Source organism: Etheostoma cragini, chromosome 18, assembly GCF_013103735.1.
Source record: "Etheostoma cragini isolate CJK2018 chromosome 18, CSU_Ecrag_1.0, whole genome shotgun sequence".
Lineage (NCBI taxonomy): Eukaryota > Metazoa > Chordata > Actinopteri > Perciformes > Percidae > Etheostoma > Etheostoma cragini.
In genome coordinates, this window is record NC_048424.1 from 18,273,074 (window position 1) to 18,298,052 (window position 24,979).

The window sequence follows — 24,979 nt, forward strand, 5'->3', positions numbered from 1 at the left end:
CCCTTCCCAAAAACTGCCACTGGATGATAACCATTTACAACCAACTGCTCATACAAGATCATGACAGATCAATAAAAGCTGCACCTCAGTTCTCTGTATGTGACTTTGTTACAGTCACACCTGATTGAGGAAGCAACCAGATGCCAAAGTACAACACCCGAGTGCCATTCACTGAGGAAGGAGAGAGTGACGGCTTCACATTTCCGTGAGGTAAGCCATGTTAGAGATACAAGCACAGCAGAAACCTGGCGGAAAGAATTATCAGAGTGACAAGAAAAACACCACTAATAAAAAGGGGGCTGTAAATGGAAGCATGTGCATTGTAGGACTATGCAGTTCTAAAAAATCTTTATCTCTCAAAGTGTGAGCTAGTTATACATCCGGACACACCTGAGCAGCCATCGTTTGGTCTAGTTGAAATGAAAAGCCCAAATGTAGCCAGCTACGTAGATTGCAAGTACACAACATTTGACCATGGTCTACACAAATTGAAGGAAAGCCATTGTTATTGTTGGCAGGACCAGGTAAAGTTACTCATCACAGGCATGGAATGAGTATTTTTGTCATCTGTGCCCACAATGATATTTTTGTGCGGCGCATTTGTCGAGACAGCAGTGTATTAAGCTCCCTGAAACAGAGATGTGATTTGTTTTTCTTTAATACATACATTTCAAAATACCTCTCTGTGCAAAGGTACTGAAAAAACACATGAATCCAAATGAATTATTGTAGAGTCTTTGAAAGGTATTTTGTCAACTCTTTACAACATTCAGTGTAATATCAATTGTCACACATACAAATTGTGACATGTCAAATAATGACATAAAATGTACATACATTTCATAACAAATTTCAAAGTTGTGTGATAAAATGTGGACAAATCTAAGTGTGCGATAATAACCTGTCTTTGTTCAAAAAAGCTCTTTGGTTTGTTATGTTAATAGCTCCTAAAACAAGTTAGTGGATCTTGAGTTGCGTTTCGAAACCTCAATGGTTTATACCCAGCGGCCTCACTTGTGCATGAATCAGATCAATGTCTGTAAAAGTCTATATAAAGAATGTCTAATAATACGTTTTCTAACGTATGTAGTTATGTTTTCAGTTCCTATATTGCAATTCCATGTATTATATAGTATCCTGTAAAGACATAAAGTCATAACATATTTCATCACAGCCTATTTGTACCCATGAGTGTTCCTTTTAGGGTTGTGTTGCCAAAATCACCCATTGGGTGCCCAGGCTTTAACCAAGGGCCCATTTTGATAATGGACCAAAAGGCAGGTGGCTGTGTAAAGTTGCTAGATGCTGCCTGTCAATGAAAGAAGGATTACTGTACTGAATATCTTGTGTTCCTTAATCCTGTAAATTAACCGCTCAATGTGGACTCCCAATCTGGCAATAGATTGCATAATCCTGACCTCTGGCTGAGACAGTTGTGCTCTCTTACACAGAAAGGTAGGTATGTGGACCTTGCAGGGCACCTTGTCATTTACAAGGAAACCGTTGTCAACCATTATGGCCTTAGATGCCACAGTGCCAGACTGCTTGAGAATTTCTTTCATCGCTGATGGTGCCTTCCCGGAGAGATGACACAAACGTTACTGCGCCGTGAGGGGCCATCCCAATTAAGCCTTTAAATGTACAGTTTAATTTATAGGTCGAGAACACCTCACTCTGGATGTGAAGAAAACTTGGCAACGTATTCCGGTATAGTCCAAAATAATTTGTGTGTCAGAGTAACCCTGAAAAACCTCTGGCATGGTGATTTGAGATTGAGATTTGTCTCCTCATCCATCCAAATACCCAGAGCCCCTGGTACCATTTACAGGAAGTAAGCCCAGGTATTTATGATGCGGCTTACAGTTGACTGGTGGATTTTAAATCTGTGGGCCAGATCCTTCTGCATCAGACCCAATGACAAGCGATTCATGAAGAGAAAAAAATCGTCAATGGGTTGAAGAACCTGAAAAGAGTAAGAATTCCATTATTACCTCATTACACAAATAGATTGTGACTCGCTCAACTTATTTAGATGTAATGATGTGATAGATGATGCAATACATCTTGCTTTGTAAGAACTGTAAAATATATTCACCGTAGCATTGCCAGTGTGAGGGACCTCATCAGTCTTTGCTACTTTGTGCTCTTGTCACATTGTTACATTGTCACCCAAATGATCTTGTGGCTCTATCTGCTTCCAAAAGGACATCAGGTGGGCATGACATGCAAACCTGTCGGACATACAGTACGTGTTACATGTTATGTCTATATGTAAAGTGTCCATACAAGACATTACATTGCAAGCATCCTCATTGAGAGTAATACAACATCCTGGAACATTTAGGCACTAAGGTCAGAAACTGGACCACACACTCATCAGTCCTTTTGCTTACTGCTCTTCTCAGTGTTTTAAAATACAATGCGCTACAGCTAGCCTAGATCTAAATAGTTTTGGGATGGGATTTGGGATGGACATGATTACACATGCAACATTTTAAACAGATACTAATACTGCTCACAGTGGACAATTTAATTTACCTAGTGAAAAACCTTACATCAGATCCGGAACAAAACGCTCCAAGCAGAACTTGCTGCTGATAGTTATCTCCTTAATTTTCTTTTGGAGCCTTGCTATCTGTACGTGAAGTTCTTCATTGAGGTATGGGACATATCCAGCGCAGCAGGTTCTGTAATGTTGCAGTAGCCATGGTCAGGAGGATAGTCCAATTCCACAGACGGATCATCAATGCTTTGTGTTGGGAAGCTCGGTCCTTTCCCAAACTCGGGGCCGTGGGGCTGGAAGACCGGAACAGCTCCCGTCTTCAGACGTCTGCGCCCAGCTGGAGTCAGAGGCTCTATCACATCTTCACTTTGAAAGTGTCGGCTGCAGACTCGTGTGTTTGATGTAAGAAAATTGTCTCGTCGGATGTTAATCACCGACCGTCTATGTAAGGGAAAAGTAAATTAACTAATAGTAGAATTGCATCTTGCAGACACGGCAGTGGTTGCAGGAAGAGCTGTCATCCCGTCTTTGAAAGGATGCTTTCGTACGTTTACGTCATCTTATTAGTCAGGACAAAGTATAGACACAAGTAAATACATTAACATAAGCATAAACACATCAACGACGACAATACCCAGTTTTTGATGTTTTGACAACAATCATTTAATGGTAGCATACGGCAGCTCAGAATTCTACGACAACCGGAAGTTTACATCCATCCTGAGATTTAACCGGAAATACGTCATGCTCGCCTGTGCATACCGCCTTTTCAAGATATTTACATCAAGTTTGATCCAGCAACCTTTAAGTCACAAGCTAGCTGCCAATGGATCAACAGATGTGATGGAAAAGTCAATGCCCGTACATACTTCTAATGTTTTTGGGTACATATTTCTTTTATTTGGTCCAAAGGAGCAAGGAACTATTTCCTCTTCCATTTTTCACAAACTTAAGTTATCAGAAAAAGATAAGATCAGTCATAACCTCCCCCTCTCGTTCTCTCTCTACAGCTGTGCTCTTATTATTTTCCTTGGCTCCCTAGAAGCTCTCTATCTCCCCTTTCTCCCAATCAAATATAAACATACAGCCAAGGGTACTTTCTCCATCTCAAACCTACAAATATATCACGAAAAAGATTAGGGCTGCAGCTAACTAATAATTTCATTTCGTTATAAATTAATCTACCGACTGTTTTCTCGATCACTTATTTGGTCCATAAAATGTCAAAGTATAGTGAAAAATATCCCTCCTAGTTTCTCAAAATCCAAGGTGTTGTCTTTAAATGTCTCGTTTTGACGATCCAAACCCCAAAGAAATTCAGTTTCATATCATATGAAACAGAAAAGAGCAGGACATCTCTGTATTTGAGAGGATGAAACTGCATTTTCTTGGAAATTTTGCTTGAAAGAATTACTTTAACGATTACTTGATTATCAAAATAGTTGGCAATGGTTTTCTATCGATTGACAAACGGATTAGTCGACTAATTTTTCCAGCTCTAAAAAACATAAAAATATACACCTAACACCCCGGCTTATTCTGTTTGAAAGTGCACGTGTGCCATGTACCCAGAAAGCAAAAGATATTGGCTAAATCACAGATTTTTTTCACAGTGGTATGGAACGCAGATTAAAAAATAGCCACACTTGGACGTTACAGCAGCCAGGTTGTCTCATCTCACCCTCCCTTATTCTCAACAGCTTGTCCTGATGATCTGCTCCGGACAGATGCTACAACAACATGATGGACGGGATTCCTCTGCTTGCGCAGCGCCATGCAGCTGTAGGAGGAAAAATAGAGGCACGAGGCGAGGAAATAAGGGGGGTAAGCGGATGGGTAAGGAGTAAAGGAAGGTGGGGAGAGGGGTGGAGCGCTGTTGTGATTGCCAAGCTAGCGAGTGTCGCCTGCCTCGACAGTGACACATACACAGGCTCTTCCTCTTTTCCTCGCCGCGGTGTCCTCATTACGGTTAATACGGAGCTGGTGGCAGGGGCCTGCGGCGCCGCCTAAGGATCTCCAGGGAGTAATGATGGGAGACAGTGGCCAAGGGCCTCAGGAGGGAGGTTTGCTGGTGGTGATTCCCTGCTACTTATATAGAGGCCACATAGGTCAACTCTACCCGCTCCCACACACACGCTCAGACAGCTGCAGCTTGCTCGATTCTCTTGTTTGCCCTTGGGAGAAAAATGGGGAGAAGCAAACAGCGGCAAGTGTTTGCCCAGGCGCACACCACACCCCATCCATCTCCCACCTTCCTCTCTCTTTCCCCTACTTGCTGAGCGAACACAATCATTTCTCCCTCTCCTCTCGCTCGGTCCTTCCCCCTCCATCCCCTTGGGTGTATTGGTCCAGTCTCGGTTCAGCGCAGATATAATCCTTTAACGCCTCTAAATGATCCAGAGGTTGAGTGCTCCTCCTGGATGCCAATGGGACCTGCTGCGCTCACACCTGCTGGAGCAGGTTAAGATAAATGCCAGCGGCCAGCCGGGCATCTGTCCCTGCATTAATATTAAACAGGCCGACTCTCATCTCCTCCACGCTGAAGGTGCGGAGGTGCCAAACCCCAAAGACATATCGCAGCTTAATATGGATTTGTGCAAACCGGGGAAATGGAAGAGTGGTGATAACATAGCGAGATTCAGACTGCATGTTAAGTTTTTCGGCTACCCACACATGCTAGAGTGAACTTTATTTCTGGGGACAGGGAGAGTATCACATGGCTCCATGGTAATTATATGAGTTCAAGCCGCAGAGCTCTTAATCTAAGATCAATTCTCATCGTCTGTGTCGGGCTTTTTGAAAAGATCCTAGGGGTGGCTAAAACCAGCAACACCTTTAATTGATGATTGGATTGACCAGGGCCTGAAGTTAACTTGCCACAGTGGTAGGTGGATTTTTAAATCCAACTGCCCCGTCACTTTTTACCAGCCAGTTTTTTTTCCCTCATAAAAGGTGAAAACAGGGATTGCTGTGTCTCAATGATTCATGGTAGCCTATACGTGGACATTGCGCTGTCATCACGTGATGTAGTACGGGGGGCCCACCTTGATAATCAAGCATTAATGCATACTTTCCTATCCTGGGCTGGGACACACATTCATAAAGTTTGATAAAGTACTTATTGTACTTTAAGTTATCATTGCACCTATAATAATGTAGCTGTCCTCGATTTAGGTCATCCTGAATCCACCGTATTTGACCAATGTGGCAAGTAGATTGACATTTTTACCCGCCAATTGCAAAATTCACACGCATTTGGCAGGTGGTCGAGTGTTTATTTCAGGCAGACTAGTAGTAGACTGTAGACTAGTGCTATGTAAGGAATTTATTAAGCCTTTACTACCATAGCTACATTACAGCTCCGTTGCTCGCATCAACCTTAACGCATGACAAAAACAGACGCGCACTCCTTAGGTTTTTATTTCATTTTGTTTCCCGTTTCCCATCAGAAGCTTTCCCTGGAGTTGGGAAATAGTATTTATCAGATTTCCCAGAAATCCCTTCTCCCGAGACTAAACCCTAGCAGGAACGCTTTGTCAGAATATCCCATCTTTGTCACAACAAAACCAAACTCTTGGGTACACTTCCTTTAAGTTAAGGTCAAGTTTGTGACAGTCAGCCTCTTAAGAAGTAAGAAACAGTTGCTCAGCGAGTACCAGCAGAACGTGGACCTTGTTAAAAATCCACCTCATTGCTGAATGTACCTAAGCGCCAGGAACTATTTTCACCTTTCTAAAGGGGTTAAATAGTTCACATATTTCCCTTTAGAAGATCCCTGAGAAACAGATGTAAGGTCTTTGTGCGGTTGACCTGTAAACTTAACCCTTGTTAAATTATGAATGCAGGATGGAACTTCTGATTTAAAGCATGTACAGAAATGTGCTTCACTTATGACACACCCTTGTGTAACTAAAACTGTGGATTTAAAGAGATATTGCAACATTTGTCAAGCTGGATGTTGATTTAAGTCCTCCTGCACAATGCCTGCGTGGCATCAGCGTGGAATGAGCGGGCGTTTCTGTTGCGTGTCAGTTGCGTGGCGTTTTCTTTGTCTTTGCACACCAGAAACGTATGTTTCCCATTGATGAATTGAAAACAATGGCGTGTTCTTATGCTATGTACTGATAACAGCAAAGACAACGTCGACAGTGTTGATGAAAATAGGCTGCAGAATATTTTGTTCTGTGTTGGCAGGTGCAATATTTAAAAATCAATAATCATTTATTAATATTTTTTTATTTACATTTATGTCAAAACCTAGAAACTTTCAAACATCAAAATGTCAGTTATTAATTGTATCTTTAATTATTCTGTTTTGTCTGGAAGTGCTTCCAACACACTTGCGCATCTCGTGAAAAATAGGCGTTGGTTTCATTTTAAGCATGCACATGTTGTCACATGTCACACATGCAGTGTGCAAGCTCTTATGCGTTAACATGGAAGCCGAAATAAAAATGGACACGCCACGCGGCTGACATGCTCATGCCACGCAGGCACTAAGGTTTTCGACCAGTAGGCCCATTGCTCATGATACCATCTCAGTTGTAGAGATTTGGGAAATGCATTAATGTTGGGAATTATCAAAATGTTTTTGTAATTGCGTAGCTCCAGATGCTATGAACTTAGGCACAGCCCTCTGAGAGCTATTGCATTGACGACGTAGAGTCCAAAGCTTATACGAAATAGAACCTTCCTACGGATTTAAAAAAAATATTCGGAGCAGAAATCTTCCATTTAAACATTCTTCTCTCGCTCGCTACTAACTCATTAGCATTTGCAAAAGCTTAAAAGAGAACAACATGGTCACACTAACTTAAACAAACTGCTTTGAATTTCATGAATGAATATGACATACAAACAAGGTACAATATTTGTAGAGACATTCATGATCCCTGACTCCTACAGGATTGAATAACTAAATTAATACATATTTTTCTTTTACATTTTTTTCTTTTATATTTTTCTATATAATTTGTTTTCTACAGCTCACACTACCACAGTTTTCATGTGTTATTTTACTTCCAATTTGGTTTATGACCAAATATGATTAAACTAGCATAGCTGTTCTTTAGCAAATGTTGCATCACGGTTGTTTTGACAGCGAAATATCAGCATGTTAGCATTGTCATTGTAACCATATTGGCTTAAAGTACCACAATACCCATTAGCAACTTCACCGCAGGAATTACTCTGTTTAACAATTACACTACTTACAATAATTTATTAGTTGCATGTGCAATTCCTAACATGATTGTAGTCTGACATGTTTCAGCCACTTATTCACTGCTCCTACTTATGTTCACACTGTACATCAATAGCATCAACTAACTGCACTTCACCCTGCTATTGTCCTCGGGTTAAATTTGACCCATTTTCAAAAAGCTCTTCTTTCATCCAAATTGTCAAAACAACAACGGGGATGGTTCCTTGCATCGCTCTTTACAATTAAAACAGATGATCAGTTCAATACTTTTGTTGGATATGTGTGTTTTAATCAATTTTACAGAATTTGAAGAAAGTAATTTATAAAATAACCACCAAATAAAAAGATTCACCAATGTCACCTGTTCAGCCTGTTGTTCTGTGTGCTATGTGTAGTTGAATAACTTGCCTTTCCAGATTAAATGTCTGTTCATGGTTTTGGAAGTTGTGAAATTAATTTCTAAATAAATGCGACTTATAGTCCAATGCGATTAATTTATATATATACATATGTACGTATATATATATATATATATAAGTTTTTTCCTCTCCATGACGTATTTTTTGACTGATGCGACTCATACTCAGGAGCAACTTATAGTCCCGAAAAAACGGTTAATGGGTATTTTTTAAAGCAACACAGCAACCATTAAAAAACGGAATTGTATTGTTTACAGGGTTGCTCATAGTTTGACAAATAAGAAGTCAGTCGTCGGTGTACACATTTAGCTTTCTGTAGAGACAGCTTCCACTAATAAGGAGAGCTGATTTGTGTGTGTGTGTTTGTCCTCTAAAATCAATACTGTACGTTCCATTCAGCCATGCAGTTGAGCCGGTAGCTGAAACCTCAGGGGTGCCTGTTCGCTTCGCGTCACAGATTCCCTTCCCTGCCTTTTGCCTGTCAGTGGCCTTTTCATGCAAAAGCAATATCAGCTCATCCCGGGGTAATGGGCAACAGCCTCAGATGCAGCGAGATTGAGATCACTTTGAATTATTAATATTCATTCTCCACAAAGGGGCAGGCGGTGTGGGACTCCCACTCGTCAACACAGCTGAGTGTTCAGACTGTCACCGAGCCAGTGTCAACAGTCGGAGTCAAGCTGTGCTCTCCCACACAGACGCAGGCACAAATCAGGCACATGGATGACCTTCCATACCTAAATACAGACTGTGACAAATGCAAGCGCAAAGAGAGGCTTTCACACACACACACACACACACACACACACACACAGTGTGTCCCACTATCTTTGTGGGGACCTGCCATTGATATAATGCATTCCCTAGGCCCTTACCCTAACAATATCCATCACAACTAAATCCCTAACCTTAACCCTTACCTTAACCATGACCTAATTCTAACCCTAATCCTAAAACCAAGTCTTAAGCCTTAATCAGCCCTTTAAAATTGGGGAGTCAAGCATTTTGGACCCCACAAGTACACTGTATTCCCGTATTTCAGAACCCCTGAATGCAGTTAAACAAGAACACACACACACACACACACACACACAGAGACTCACTTACTCACTCACAGACACACACACACCATTTCACTGTCGTTTCAGTCTGTGGTGGGGCTGTCTGGGCTCCCATCTGTGCAAACAGCTCCATTTCCTCAGAGCCTTGCTACCAATTCAAAGACACCAGAAGACGTTTCTAACTGCTGCAGCAGGAAATAGTCCCCATAGTGGTTTTATGGGCTTTCATAAAGGCTTCCTGTCATATTCATCAGAAAGCGTAGGGATGATCATCAAGAGCACTTGATTTAGCGCACACTTGTATGCTTTTCAACCACTGTTGTTGTATACGATGGAAAACAACACGCCGCTTGTTCACTATTTCCTCAACGCTTTTAAGCTTTGAGAAAAGAAATTACATTTATGTTAGTCATGTGCCTTTTCTCTCCACCCCCCATGACTCTATGCCTATTTAACAATGGTCAAATTGTTTCTGGATGGATTTGTTGCCTAAATTCAATGCACTGACTTGCCTGATCGATCAACCAGTTTAGCTTTATTAATATATAAGCTATATATGTGTGTATATATATATATATATATGTATAATATGGATAGTTAAAAATTAAAATTAGGGTAAAAGAATTGTATTAATTGCAGCTGATTTAATGCATTCTTAGGTAGACCGGATAAGAGAACATTACAATAAACTAATCTGCTATAAAAGTGTGCATTAGTCTCTCTTGAGTACATTATCAAAAGCTGTTTTTGATGTGAGGAGAAAGACAAATCTTGTTTATGGATCCATCCATAACTCCTTACTGAATAAATTAGCATTGGATGACAGTAATGCCTTTGTGGTCTTGAACAAGTCTTGATATGGTCTAAACTTGGACTTGACTTGGTGCCGACTGAACATGGTCTTGGACTTGAGAGAATGTACTCATACTGGAACTTCCCCACTGTCTACTTCATATGACCTCATATTCCTGCATGATTTATTTGGAATTATACAGCACGGAATATCTTGTACAGTGTACTGGGAGCTGCGGAAATGTGATAGCTGTGAAGGTGGATAGGAAGCTGACATTGTGTGTGTGTGTGTGTGTGTGTGTGCCTTTGTATGAGGGGACAGACTTTAATGGTCGGATGAAAGTGCAGTCAGTGAGAGTTGAGCCGTTGCCCAGTCAGGAAGTGTCCCGGTGGAGGAGGTTGATTCTTCTTCTTCTTATTCTTCTTCTTCTTTTTGTACGTCTGTCTTCCAGTGTGATTGCACAAACAGATGGGAGCTGACATCCTAATATCAACAGGAAACACTCGCGGTTTATCCTCTGCAGGGATATGACATCAACAGGCAACAGGAAAAATCCTTTCTTCATCTCTGTGGGGACACGTGCAGTCAGTGTGCTGCGGGCCAAAGCAATGTACAGTACATGAAAACCTGCTAACCTGCACAGATCTGGAAACACAATAGATATAATCCAACCATTATCCGTGTAACAACCGGGACCTCAAGTCATGTGTGTCAATGTGGTGGGTTGTTTTGCAGCGCATTTTCTCTGTTGTGATAAGTTGTTTGGATGATGATCATCGAGAACAAAGACAAATTCCAAGTTTTTGCTCATTTCCTGCATTCCTTAGCTGTTTTACGTCACCGTTCGTTGTTTCCCATTGAGTTTATTAGATAAGACATGTGTGCCTTTTGTCCTTTGTTCTTGTTTTGCAGGATTTATGTTCTGAACACTGACAGGCTGTCAAAATACCTCTGAATAAAAGCAGCAGTTTTACTGTACAATATGATTCTGTGAAATCTATTTTTCAATTTCCTTTATTTAGTTTATGTGCTGTTGGACTGGACAGGCTGTAAAGGGAAGGCAGCTCGGTATCTAACCACAAAGAAGCAGGCATGGAAAGACTTTGGAAATGGAACGTGAGCCTGAAAAAGAGAAAAACATTGAACTCTACGGCGCATGCATGTTAGATAACTGCAGTGCCCAGGTGTTTCAGGAAATTATCTGGCATTAAAAAGAGAAGCTCTGTATTTATTGGAACTAATATGCTTTGGGCTGAGTGCCACAACACGGTAGAACAGTCGCAGGATTCATGAAAATGATACAAATGTAGAAAAATTCACACCTATTTCTTTTAGTGTAAGATAGTGTAAATAGCAGTGATTGAATGTAACTAATTACATTTACTCAAATACTGCACTTAAAGGGTAACTATGGGAAATTTTTTAACCAGGACCATTTTTCCCCATGTTTTTTGGTGTCTAAGTTGATAATTTTTTTGAAATTGGTCCAGTATTAAGCAACAGTGAAATAAGCCTCAATGTACCAGTAATGGGAAAATTGCCACACAAAATCCACTGTTGCAGTAAATGTTTGCTCTGGAGGGAATTACTAGAATTGTAGTATTTAAATTATGTGTGTTCTAGACCTACTCTATCTCTCTTGAGATAACTCTTGTTATGAATTGATACTATAAATTGCACACCTTCAATTTACGTCCACTAAAAACACTAGGCTCAGATTATTACTGTAAGTATCTGACATGGGAGGTTTTGCGTATCAGGACACATTCCTGTAATCGCTATCACCAAACCAACCTGACTCCATTTAAATAACAAAGAATAATAATAAACTGTAATTTCCCCCCTATAAAATTAATTTAATTTAAAGTGGTAAATCAAAATCTGTCTTGGTTTGTCTTTACACAGTTCCAACCGTCATTACACTGGTTTGGTTGAAATACACCTTAACATAGCTTCTGTTTGTTGACAAGACGACTTCACATGACACCTATACATTTTTAATGCATTACATGCTGTGGGTTGTTTTCACATTGAGGTGTTACTGCTTTTACTAATTAAAGGATCTTAATAGTTCTGCTGCAACTGTATGCAGAAAATAGCAAAAAACTCAAACATGGCATTTTTCAATTCAAAGATAATAAAGTGAAAAAACTTCACTGTGACAATAAGGTAAAGGCAGTAATTTAGAACTATTTGGAAACTAACAAGAATCTAGAATCTATTTAGAATATATGTCCTCACATCCCAGTCGATTCAAGAGGGCATTCTGCTTCGCCTGTACGTTATTTCCACAGCACCCCAACAGTGCAACCACACTCCCTGCCTCTTCATGATGCAAGCATGCCCATGTCAGAACTCAATAACACTCTGTCCTCCCCATATGAGCCCTGTTATTGTCTCCCTGAGACAGCATGATGCCTCTGTATGTATGTATGACAGCATGTTTTCCCACTGAGCTCTGCTGTCGCTGCGGTGTGGAGCCTGCTTCAGAAATGATGCATGCTTGACTGGAGCGTCCTGAGGATGTCACGCGAGGCAGAGGGAGAGTGTTCAGCATGCCTGCTACTGCTGCCGACTCTACTGGGGCGGCTTTAATGTACCCTCCTGCCAGACCACATTATGCCACACACTCAGCAGTTGCTCCATCACTGGACCTGGCACGCCAGATGTTATCACCTAAGCAACGCATTCACGTGAACAGGTTGGTATGATGTTGTATAACAAGATATGCTCACAAATTCACACAAAATAGACCATCAGCTTGTCACGTGACGACCAGTCACACGACAGTTAAGTTTTTACAGTTAAATTTAGCCGAGAAAAGCTTACTGGGAGCTGGGTACTGGGAGCTTGGTACTGGGAGCTGGGTACTGGCCACTGCGAAGATCTTTTCAGCGAGTGTTGCCGATAAAAGGTTACCGTCCAGCGGCGACGACTGTTAAGTTTAGGCACCAAAACGCAGAGTTAAGATTTGAAAAAAGACCGCGGTTTAGATCAAAACACTGGTCCCCTTAAGTAGTGCTCCCAGGACACAAACCTATTTTCTGTGTGAAAGTCACCAACTCCGCTCCCCAGCTTCGAAGCTCAGTGTTTTATGAACCAACCATCCATTGCGAACACCTCCCCACACGGGGATTCGTGCTCTTACACATCAGCAGTCAATGCGGTGCATACAGCAATAAATACGTGGAATACATACAAATTACAGTGCCTTAGTTTTGTAGCTCTGTGTACGAATGGTTTGTGAGAACAGCCTGGAGGATGTCATGCGAGGCAGAGGGAGAGTGTTCAGCATGCCTGCTACTGCTGCTGACTCTACCGGGACAGCTTTAATGTATGCTCCTGCCGGGCGGCAATATGCCATACACTCAGCAGTCGCTCAATCACTTGCCCTGGCGCGCCAGATCTTATCACCTATGATAACGCTGATACACTGCCTGGCACCGCAGAAAGTTTGGAGCTTTGGGATGATATCTAAACAAACTTATAGGACCATTTTCAAGCTGAAATAATGATCTCGGTGTGCTTTTGCTCACTTTTTATTGCCATTGTTTGCAAGCCAGCACCAGGTATCGGTTTCAAGTGGAGCCAAAGCCACGGTAACACTGTAAGAATCCCCCATGTCAGTGTGCAGATCCTGAAGGCAGCCTCGCTGAACAGATGCCCATTGTCGTGCTGTGGGCGGTAATGAATTGAAACACCGTGTTTTCTCCTGCAGGTTAATTGTGCTTATTTGAGTGAATATGGGGGGGGGGGGGAGTGGACCCTAGTTGGCGGACGCAGGAGAGCTCGCAACACTTTTTATTACGACTATATTTTCCAGAACATTAATTCTGTGGATTTTCTTTTTTTACAGTATGAAGTGAAAGCCGAGAGGATACAGCATGCTGGCCTGTGTGAAAGTCATTTGCTAATGAGAGCTCGTAAATAACCGAGATGGCAAGGGCCAAAGTGATTTTGGCTGTGGATACATTTACATAGCTCGGTGGCTGGAATTTATTTTTTTCCCACTCACAAATTCGTTTCGATCCTATGATTTCTACTCCTGCCTGCTTAGTTATATTATTAGTTTTGAGAGGTTAGATTTCATTATGTCCTGTGGTAGTAACTTAGAAGCTGAATGAATAAGTGGTCCCAATGCACTTGGGTACTACCTGGGCGAGTGAAGCGTATTTACAGTATAAAAGTGTGATTTATTTCAGGAGGAATAAAAACACCTGTAGCGCGCTGGAAACAAGCGCAGTACGGGCAAGCACGTGGAGTTGTGTTTGTCTTGGTGTGTCTTATGAACACATATTTCCAAGGGACCTCTCTAAAGGGCACACTTGATAAATGTTCTCCCTGGTATCTGTCATGTCATAGCATACTCATCGACTATGAAAAGAAGCTGTGAAAACAAACAGCAGCTTCCACAATGTCACATCTGACAGTGATCTAGCGGCCCCTGCGGAGCATCCGCGAGACCAAATCCACTTCATTCCAGAGAAAAAGGATTTTTTGTTAAAGACATGCAGATTCAAAACAAATTTTGACGATGCTAAAGACACCTCACAAATCCAGAGTCAATACCATTACAGCTTTTCATTTTTTTTCTGTTTATTATGGAGGAGCCATGTTTCCTTGCGTCATGGACCAAGGCCAAGCACATATTTGAGATCTACCAATGTACACCTTGAGTAATTTAGTATTCATGGTTAAGATAATTTTCTTTAGCCCCCCTGTTAAGCGCTTAAACACTTTCCTCTCAGTGAGACAGTCCCCTGTGAACAGTACGGCCACACCCGCACAGGTCGTGTTGTGTTTGGCATCAAGGAGCCTTCAAAGGTGGCAATCACCGGAAAGGTAATCCCTCGAGAGTTAATTAAAATTCACACACATGCAGTGGTATTAGTGCAAAGCTGCCTGAAACACTGAAAGGTATCCAAGATATAAGAACACTGAAGACGGCTTGTTTTGGACAACAGCTCTCAGCGCACACCATCAATAATGTCTTTTATGTTTTGGAGTCTTTGGAGCCTGCCTAACTCTTGAAACATACATTTTATCCGTTTTCTATTCCACACTTCCCAAGGCTACTGACACAGGATATCACTGCTGGTTATATTTGGGCACATTTTATTTAAAGTGCAAGCGTAACATCCAGGTAGTGTTGTCGAGATCAGTTAGACAGAACTAAGAATTGACTTGAATCTGGTTGCATAAATGCAGAATTTCAAACAAAATTACGGGGGCCCTGAGAGCTCAACATAGTGCAATTAAAAAAAACACATGCAAAGGGGCAAAACAATTAAAGGAAACCATTTCATACATTTGATAACAAAACATAGGCCTAGTCCACATGTGCATGGGTATTTTAAAAAAAGGGTGTTTTCCCTCCTTCTTGTTCTAAAAATTCAGTTTCCACACTGACAAACATCTCCATCCAAATGAAAATGCAAAAGCACAATTGAAGCACTGTCACAAGACAGGGCATGCCAAACGAACAGGTCTAATATTATATAACCCTAGTCCTTAAGCCACGTTGGCCAATCAGAAGCCGGAAAACAAGCTAATACCAGAAGGCTACTGTAGCTGCAATGGTGCAGTGATGGCTCCAGGGCACATTTTCTGTGTTCCTCAAAGTAATAGATGAGTGACTGTTAATTTAAGTGTGTAAAAGAGCCTGTCAGCAAGGTTAAAACTAGCACTGTTTTTGACACGGCCATCATTGAACAAAATGTTGCCTCATTTGTGACGCCTCACAAATGACATTCACAAGCTCAAAATTCTGTTTTCTCGGTCAACTCTTAAAACCGGGGTTCTGAAGTGTTCACCCAAGACTCAATTTTTCAGACATGTAGCATGCATGCAGACAAAAGGCCAAAACTCAGATAAAAGGCAATTTAAAAAAAAAAAAAAAACTGTATGTGTATGTTTTAATTAGGCCTTAGATTGTTTATTAGGTTAAGTCACTCATGTCTAGTCTTATTGTGCGCTTCCTGTTTATTTTGTATTCACTTTCCCTCTCATTTCAGACCCTGACTTCCTCCCTTTGTGTGATTGTCTGGGATTGTCGACCCCGCCTCTGATTGGTTTCACCTGTTTTCCCCTACCTCATCTATAAATAGCCCTTGTCTCCCTTTGTCTTGTGCCAGTTTGTCTCGTTCCGTCCATTGATAGTGTCGTCAAATGTTCTTACCAGATCCAGATTTGTGTATAGTCTTTTGAGAAATTGTTTGATCCGCCAAGTGAGCGCTTTTCTTTGTTTGAACTTTGCCATGTAAATGTTTTTTAAAACTTTCTATTGTTTCATGAGTCGTGCGCATGAGTCCACCGGAGTCGTGTCTAGGGTTGTTACATAGACGGCGCAAACAACAACAGCACAAGCCAAAAAGTTACAAAATTAAGTTAAGGCTTTAGCAAACACTAAAACTGATTTGGGGTTGGAATATCAGAGTCATATAATCGGAATGAATGAGTTAAAACAGACTTATTTAAAGCTCTGTCTTTTTTTCCCTGCACTTCATCAACTTCCCAACATTTTTGTAATTTGTCGTTTGGTCTTTTTTTTGTTGCGTTTTCTATAATTTCAACAGACTTAACTGTGCTGCATTTACAGTGTGAAGTTGGTGAACACGTCACTTTTCCTGTTTAACTTCTTGGCGTTTTTTTTGTGACTTCATGGGGAACTTAGAATAGGTTTACAGACAGCCTTGGATCACCAGAGCTGTTATAAGCAGGGACTATGAGGTAACTTTTAGAAAAACCTATTTCTATTAAACATTTACCTTTAACACCTAACACATTTTCCTGTGTTTCTTTCTTTTTCTTTCTCCTTGTTTTATACACTAATTGTTACTATTGTATATCTTTTGTCATTTGTTTTATTGTAACTTCAACCTGCCTAATGGACTGCAGATGGAAATTAGCCCTTGGGCCAAAATCTGGCATTTTTATGTTCATCAATGTGCATTGTCCTGAATTAATAAATAAATAAACTTTATGAGGATCTTTTCTTCCACTGGCTTGTGTTCTGTTGGTTGGCGCGTGTGTGTGTGTGTTAATTTTCATTGTGTTATGCTGTCAAAACCACTGTAAATAGCAGATATATATGGAAGCATAGACCTCCTAACCTCTACTGTAAATAGACATTGATTGACATCAGGAGAGAAAACAGCTGCAAATGACAAACCGTTGAGTCCCTCCTTGTTCATCCTATTATGTTTCAAGGTGATGATAAAAGACTGAGCAACCCATAGAGCCTGTAGCGATCCATCTTGTCTCCTTCATAGACATACACTGATGTGGCTGAGGGTGTAACCTCGTAAAGGAGATGTACATGTAGGTGTAGTAACTCACACAAGCATGAACACACATTTACCTTTTAACTGTATGACTTGTTTTCTACAAGGCTATGAGCCCAGTCCTCAAGGGGACGCGTTTAGAGATCAGGAAAAAGTCAAAGTCATAAATTCCAAAAATTATTAAGACACACCTGGCTGGGTAACGTGCCACAGGGAAAGGCTGTTCATGCCTTCAAGTGACAGAGCATTGAGGTCTCTGTGGGATACGCCATTGGACGTGCTGCAATAACCCAGCAACACAGTGGCTTACTATCTACAGGCAGACAGTGTTTCTCCCTGCTGCTTGCCCCCCAATGACCATGGCTGTTTGTCTGTCACCCTGACTGTCTGCCTCATATCTTGTCTGTTCAGCCACCTCAACAATATCCCACTCCCCTCCCTCCCTGCTGGTCTGTGCTGTTGCAGCTTTGTAATAGATGTGGGAGACAGCTCTCCCTCCCAGCGAGCCATATCACACTTTAAGTGGCATTTTAGTTTGATACTTGATCAGCTAAATATCAGTATGAGCTTTTTATCTCATACATAATTCACCTGTGGGGGAGTCAGCTAAGAATAGCCAGCTTTCTGTGCTTCTCATGGCAGATGTGCAAGAGACAGCGAGGCGAGAGATGACATGATGTGAAACGAGTACAGTGCATACTGGAGTGCAGTATATTTAGGTGCCATAGAGCTCAACAGTGACCGATCTTGTTGAACGCCTCTGGTTCCAGATGTGATTTTTCCCAATTTAATATCTCCATTGACGTTTCAGAAAATGTTCATATTAAGAGTCTTAAGCCCTGAACCAAGCCAAGCCGGTACAAGACAAATCGTAACCCTAAAACATTTTATTCGGCCCAAAAATACATTTTTGAAAACATCGATAAAAGGGAAAGGTACAAGAATGTGTAAAGAAATTATCTTAGACTTCAGTGGTTGCTCGATATAGCAGTTTGCGGGTTTGTGGGTGCAGCAAACATTCCATGTTAACAATGAGCTCAGCCAATCATCAGATGTTATGCCTCATAGATTGTGGGTAGTGCAGTACTTCTCCATGACATTGCAAATAATTTTTTTTTTGAAATGTGGCTTCTACAGGAGCATGAACCTTCATTTCATAATCTCGTGGCTTATAGTAAGTCTAACTTGGATGGTTTAGGTATAATGTCTAATACTCAAAATCCTAAATAATAATTTAATAATTTATACTGTTTATTGATGACCAGAGGGCAATGTATAATATGGAGAAAATTACTGGGATTTCACTTCCAGGTCCACTTTTTAGGGCAGCCTGCAGTGTTGTAGTCAAGACCATCTAAACCAAGTCATCACCATGACCAGAGTGTATCGAGACCGAGACAAAACCAAGACTTTGAGGGGTCGAGACCAAGTCAAGACTAAGACCAGTGCAGGACGAGACTGAGTCAAGACCAAGGCCAGACCAGTGCAAGTCCCAAACTGCATGACACAAGAAAAATGTGGAAAATGCTAACCATTAGCACTCCCTAAACTGATCTGAAAGATCCACATTCCCATTAAAAACACTTACTGAAAACTTTTTGAGATTATTCTTTATTTACCTCTTTTATTTCCATTAGTGTATCACGAGAAATGCTTTTAAAAATAATGATCAAAAGGCGGTTGAAATAAAATCCCAAGTTCTCTTTATCTGAGACAGAGTAAACATGCGGTCAAATCTGAGACAAGACCAAGACCTTCAAAAGTGGTCTTGGGACTGGACTCGAGACCAAGACTGATCTTGAGTCCTGGCAGCCTGCATATCCCCTTATTCACATTATCATCATACAGTCAGCAGGTCCTGTTTCCTTTTGTTAAATATAAAAGTGAAATGTGTGCTGAACTGAACCCATCTCCACCCTGTTTCCTGTTACATTGTGTCATTTCTTGGCCCTATCACTTGGAAACAAACAATTAGACAGATATAGATGAGTGAAATTAATATTTTGTCTTGTGACATTGTTCTGTCTTTCCCTTTTTTGCCAAAGTCCCATCGCTCAGCTCAGCTACTCTCATATCTCGTAAACACATTCTTCAGCAGGATGTGACTTTTGTGAACTCTGAGGTATACAGAGGGGTTGTTTGTCCACCTAGAAGAGTCCACTTCATCAGCAGCCAGGTCTGCATACATGAGGGCACACACAGGCTGTAACAATGAGACGGGGAGAGACAGCTCAGTCCCTGAGGGCTGTTCTGCTTTCGTCCACTCAGAGGGTCCCTTTCCAGGGTGACTATATGGACTTATTTTATCACTAATCTGTTTGGACAGATTAGATGTCAGTCTAAGCGTGACACATCGCTTCACTTCAAGGCTTGGGAAAGTCTGACAAGACATGAGTTCTTAGACTTGCCTGTGGGATCAAGCTTCCACATGTCATTGGCCTTTTTCTGTTCCAGCAAGGGGGAACAGTGGCCTTTTTTTGAGCCACATGCTCTATTCTTAGAGCCCGCAAAAAAGCCTGACATTCGACCTACATAAAAATGCATACATGCTCTTTCTGCTGCTGTGTTGGCTCGAGTCACTGTGACTGTAGAAACCTCACATCAACTTGCAATTTCTGAATCAGCACAGAAAAGCCATCGCCTAACCACACTCCTCTCCCAGCGCAATTCTCACATTCCAACAGCTGAGAAGTTAAAGTGTTAGATTGTCCCCCATGCAAATGGGATGGAAAGAGGAAGAGAGATTCTGTGAAAAGGCCGGTCTCTCCTTCCCAATGCAAAACAAAAAATAAGAAATTAGAGGAAGGTTTTGGAAGTGAGTAAGTCAGGGAGGGATAAGAGCTACCAGTCAGTTCTTAATTCATGCATACCAGGGACATAATGTGACAGTAATGCAATTTGTTCTGGGCCAAAAGCCCAGTTGCACTCAAACAGTTACAGGCTTGATTTGTCTTTTTAGCCCTCCTCTCAGGCCACTGTGCATTACTGTGCATTAAAGAGGCCCTTTTATGCTCCTTGCCAGGTTGGAGGACGGCGCCCTTATTAGATGTGACTGCATGATAATGAAACAGCGTAATGCAATGTCAGAGCAGTTGACACGGCACAAAAGACTAAGGCTAGTGAAATTCCAAATCCGCTCAAAATGTCACAGGGCTCACCTTGGGTCTGAATCACAGCCACTGGCAGATTAGTTCCCACATCGATGTCAACCTCAAGGATGCCTCTCTCTTTGGTCTGTTTCAGAAAGTCACTCTGACTCTTGACTTACCCTCTCTGTTCTCATTCTCTCCTCCTTGACAGCATTATCATATAAGCTGCAAAGACAAAGAACGGGACATTAAAAAGGTGAAGAGTTGAAGAGTGAACAGTCTTCATACTTTTTCTCGGTTAGTGAAAAATGCACACAGTTGCCTCCTACCCTTTCAAGCTAACTGCCCATTGGCTAAGTTAGCTGATTAAAATAATAACTGGACTCTATATGGCAAATTTACAACTCAAAATTCTTAGATAGAAACCATTTTTGTTTTGATTTCTAAAAGTTAGACAAAAGCAGGCTTCTACATAAAGCCAGAAACTGGAAATGAAAACTGTTACAAGCATGTTTATTAGCTTTAGCTAGCCAGCTGTTTAAGCTAGCGTTAGCTCCATAAATTGGATAAAAACACTGCCTCCAGCTGACGTTTGACTCTTTCCAACTCACTCACTAACACAAAGCAGTAGTGGAATGTATAATGGTAGTACATTTATGCAGGTGGTGTACTTCAAGTGTCACTCTGTGACCTCTGTGAAATCTTTGTGTAGGCAGTGTGTTCAGATAAACTGCTGATACTGCCATGACACAGAGCCGGATTTAAATAAGCAAAACATCTCTGTTAGTAAAATGTTGAGGTACATGAGTATTTTCATTTTTTGCTACTTCATACTTTTACCCCACCACATTTTGGAAGCCCATATTGTACTTTTTACTTTGTTTCCTTGCCAACAGAATAGTTACTTTGCAGATTCAGATAAATAATGCAAAATACTAATTAACTAATTCTGATGTATTATTATGGATTAAGCCACCTGGCAGTATATAAACCAGCCGCATGATTAAAACTCACAATAATGCATTACTGATTATAATTTAGGGATGTAATTATCCTTTCAGTACTTAAATATGATACATTTAATCTACTGTATAAATTAGCCAGTTATCTTGAGAAAAGCCTGGGAGAAGAGAAAAAAAGCTCTTTACTGAGATGATCTGTGGATATTTGTTTTTCTGTTATTTATTTAATTCTCCAAAATATTTATATATGCGAGACTGGAAGATGTCTCTTAAATAGTGGTGTCATCCCATATGGGTGGGCCAAATAGTTGGCATGGCAAAAATTAACTAACTTAAGTATATTTTTCTTTTACCAAGAATAAGTACGAATTTGAATGCATGCATGTAACAGAGTTTAGTTACACTGCTATTGCTAGTTTTACTTACAGTAAGTAAATGTACTTCTTCCACCATTACATACAACACTGTTAGCCAGTTAGCCCGGCATGCTAACAATTGCAACTTAAATTGAAGCAGATAAACGGGCTGGTTAATCGATTCCTCACAAAAATGCCCCAAAAAAGGAATTTTGAAGGAATCCAAAGTTTGACATGCCTGCCATAACCTGGTAATAGCTGCTATAACCTATTTTGTGTATGTCAAACATGAGCTCAAGTTTTTCCCATCTATTAAAAGAATAGGACGTGTGTTTTTTAACTAAGCTGATGAAAAGACACCAAAGACAGTGTTTTTGTAATGCAGTTAGAACTTTCTTTGTTCAATAGTTGAATAGCTCCCAAAGGAGCTAATATAGCAAGAGATGTAAACAATTAGCTATCTTTCAACATCCTTTCTGCTGTACTACAAATATGTTTTCTTGCCATAAAGAGCCTGACTAAGGGATGAAATCCGCTCTAACCCCTGTGGAGAAAAACCCTTTTATCAAACGCTAATATGACATCTTTGGGCTGATCATACTGAAGTAATAATCAGGCCATTCACCAAGAACACTTCTGTACTTTGGACTGCTCTAATATAATAGAAGATCATGTTTTTACTGCACTTGAGCACGGTCTGTTTATTTTATTTTACCTCAGACCCTATTCATATCCGCAGTCTTGACGCAGCGCAACATCACACCTCATTAGGTACCAAATCTGCATCTGGTTATTTGTCTGGCCACACTTCTGTGCCCAGGCTAGACACACTCAAGCAGAACAAAAGCTATCTCACTTTGCAAGTCTATAACAATTCCTTCCCCAGCCCACAGGTCGCTGCCTTAGTAATTTCAGGGTAAAAGTCAGGGCAACATATTTTTTGAGTGGAGAAAAAAGCAGTCGGCATTCCTGCTTTTCAAAAGCTGAAAGGTTATTTTAGTCACCAAAGCGGTGGTCATATACCATTTACAGAGCAAGCATTCAAACAAAACCATGAACTATCCTAATAAAACAGCATCTACAGTATGATTTTGTCTCTTTTTATAGTCCTTTTATCATTCGTGAAACCATTTTTGTTTTAAAATATATGAATGGTCTGTTTTAATATGAAAGCATGTTGTACCGTATGCTGAGCATGCACGTGGTTTCACCAGCTTCACAAAGCTGTGTAATAAAGATAATGAAATGAACACTCACCTCTGTACCGAAATGTGATGGCAATTTTCATGTTGGTCTCATGTCTGAAAAAAATTAAAGATACAACGACAAGCTTATGACTGGAAGTCGGACTTAGTAACATTTCTTCAACAAAGAGAAGCAAACAACTACAAAAAGGTGCATTAAAAACTACGTCTGCCGCCTGAAATTGATTGACTTAAATCTTTGTCAACAATTCTGAGTTGAGGCGTCATTTTTCTTTTTTGTTAAAGTGTGCATTACATTATGTTATATTCTAGCAGGGAGACATGCAGAACAGTGTTTCCCACAGGCGGTCTATCTACATCTATGTGAAACTAAAAAGCATGGTAGATGATATAGGGTCTGTGTTTCAAGACGGGTTGGCTGGGTTGCTGAGATTGCGGAAATTGAAAAATTGTGTTTCTGATTTGGGTACAGCCATAATAAAAACTACAAAAAAATATATGCAAAGCCATAGACTGTTAATATTAAAGAACAAAGCCAAACTAGTCTCACAGATTTTCTTAAAATGACCACAAACTGTCAACAATGCATTACGTGGTGGAGGCACAGAATATGTGAAAATTCTGTGAGGCCACTACGGAAAACAATGCCATGTGAAATCAATGAGAGGATGACGTAGCATTAGGAGCGACGATGGTAACAAGTAGTATGAAAGCCCGAAAGTCTGTGTAAGGAGGTTGGTGGGTGTGGTCGATGGGTCAAACACAGGACTTTCATCTGGGAGACTGGGGATTGTGTCCCGTGTATAATATTTCCTAAACTCACTTTCTACTTTTCCTAAACCCATCCGTACAGTTCTTCCCACCTGTCATGACGTTTCCTTAACTTAAGGGGTCATGTTCATTTCACAGAATTCCTCCGTGGGCCTATCAAAGATTTTTTTTGCCATTCCGTGAAACTGCCACCGATTTTGAGTTAAGGGAATTAGTTAAGATTTCTGTGCGATTGGGTTGACAGAGCATGTGTGACATCACCCATTGGTTTTTGGAGATCTGATATAGGTGGTCAAATTTTCCGTTACAGGCGCAGCCATCTTGGTTGGGAACGCTGCTTACACTCTACGTTACACACTTTCACTGGCAATCTGGATGCAACTGCTGCGACACCTAGCCTACATAATGTGAGGTAAGACTTAGCTTTGCTAGGGTTTAGAATATAACTTTGTCCTGCAGTTATGTTACATACACAAGACAGGCCGCAAACTGGCAATCACTTCATAGCCACGCCCTAAAACACCCACTGCTTTATCGTTGATTTTAAAATCAACAAGACCATTATTCAAAATAAATGAACATCATTGTGTGTTGCAAAACTCTTGAAACTAGCGATTGAGACCATAAACTACTTTTGACGATGTTTACTGACGTAATAAATCAAGTGAGAAAGGGATCACTTTCTCATAGACTTCTACAAAAAACAACTTCCTTTTCGCCCCCTGCTGGAATTAAGACAGAATGCAGATTTAAGGCACTTCCGCATTTGCAGAACTTCGCTGAACCGGATGCTCTGACCATTAATATTAACAGCCTTTGTGCAAAACAAATAAGAAGAAAAAAGAAAAAAACAAAGCAAAAAAAAAAAACATGCATAACAACTACATAGATAAAACCTAAGAAAAAAAGAGATACATAACTAATTACAAAGAGATGCAAAATTACTACAAAGAGATGTGAAACAACTACAAAGAGATGCAAAATTTTTATGAAGAGATGCAAGATGACCATAGACACATAACAACTATGACATAGCTGCATTATAAACACAGGCAACCAAATGATCTGCCTAAAAAATTATGAAATTGAAAAAGTATTTGGAGTTCACTAAAGTTAGTTAAAGTTTAGTTTCACTAAAGGTTAAGTATTTCTCACTCTTATGATGGTCCTTTTAAAAAGGGGGCTTCAATGACAAAATACGTTTAGTGAATTGCCTGTTACTTAGCGTCAGAGAAAACAGGTTACACTCTTTCATCGGTGTCATTGCACTTTAAAATCACAGCTGTTATCTAGCAATGCTACCGCTCCATCCTGCGCACCTGGAGCCAAATTAC

General features: G+C 40.6%; 1 long non-coding RNA gene across 1 annotated transcript; it reads left to right on the top strand.

Moving 5' to 3' along the window:
- The first annotated feature begins 1,747 nt into the window (after positions 1-1,747).
- Positions 1,748-24,244, top strand: LOC117961794. The gene is made up of 3 exons (XR_004660494.1): positions 1,748-1,761; positions 5,120-5,123; positions 24,123-24,244. It is a non-coding gene; the product is annotated as an uncharacterized LOC117961794 (long non-coding RNA).
- The last annotated feature ends 735 nt before the right edge of the window (positions 24,245-24,979 follow it).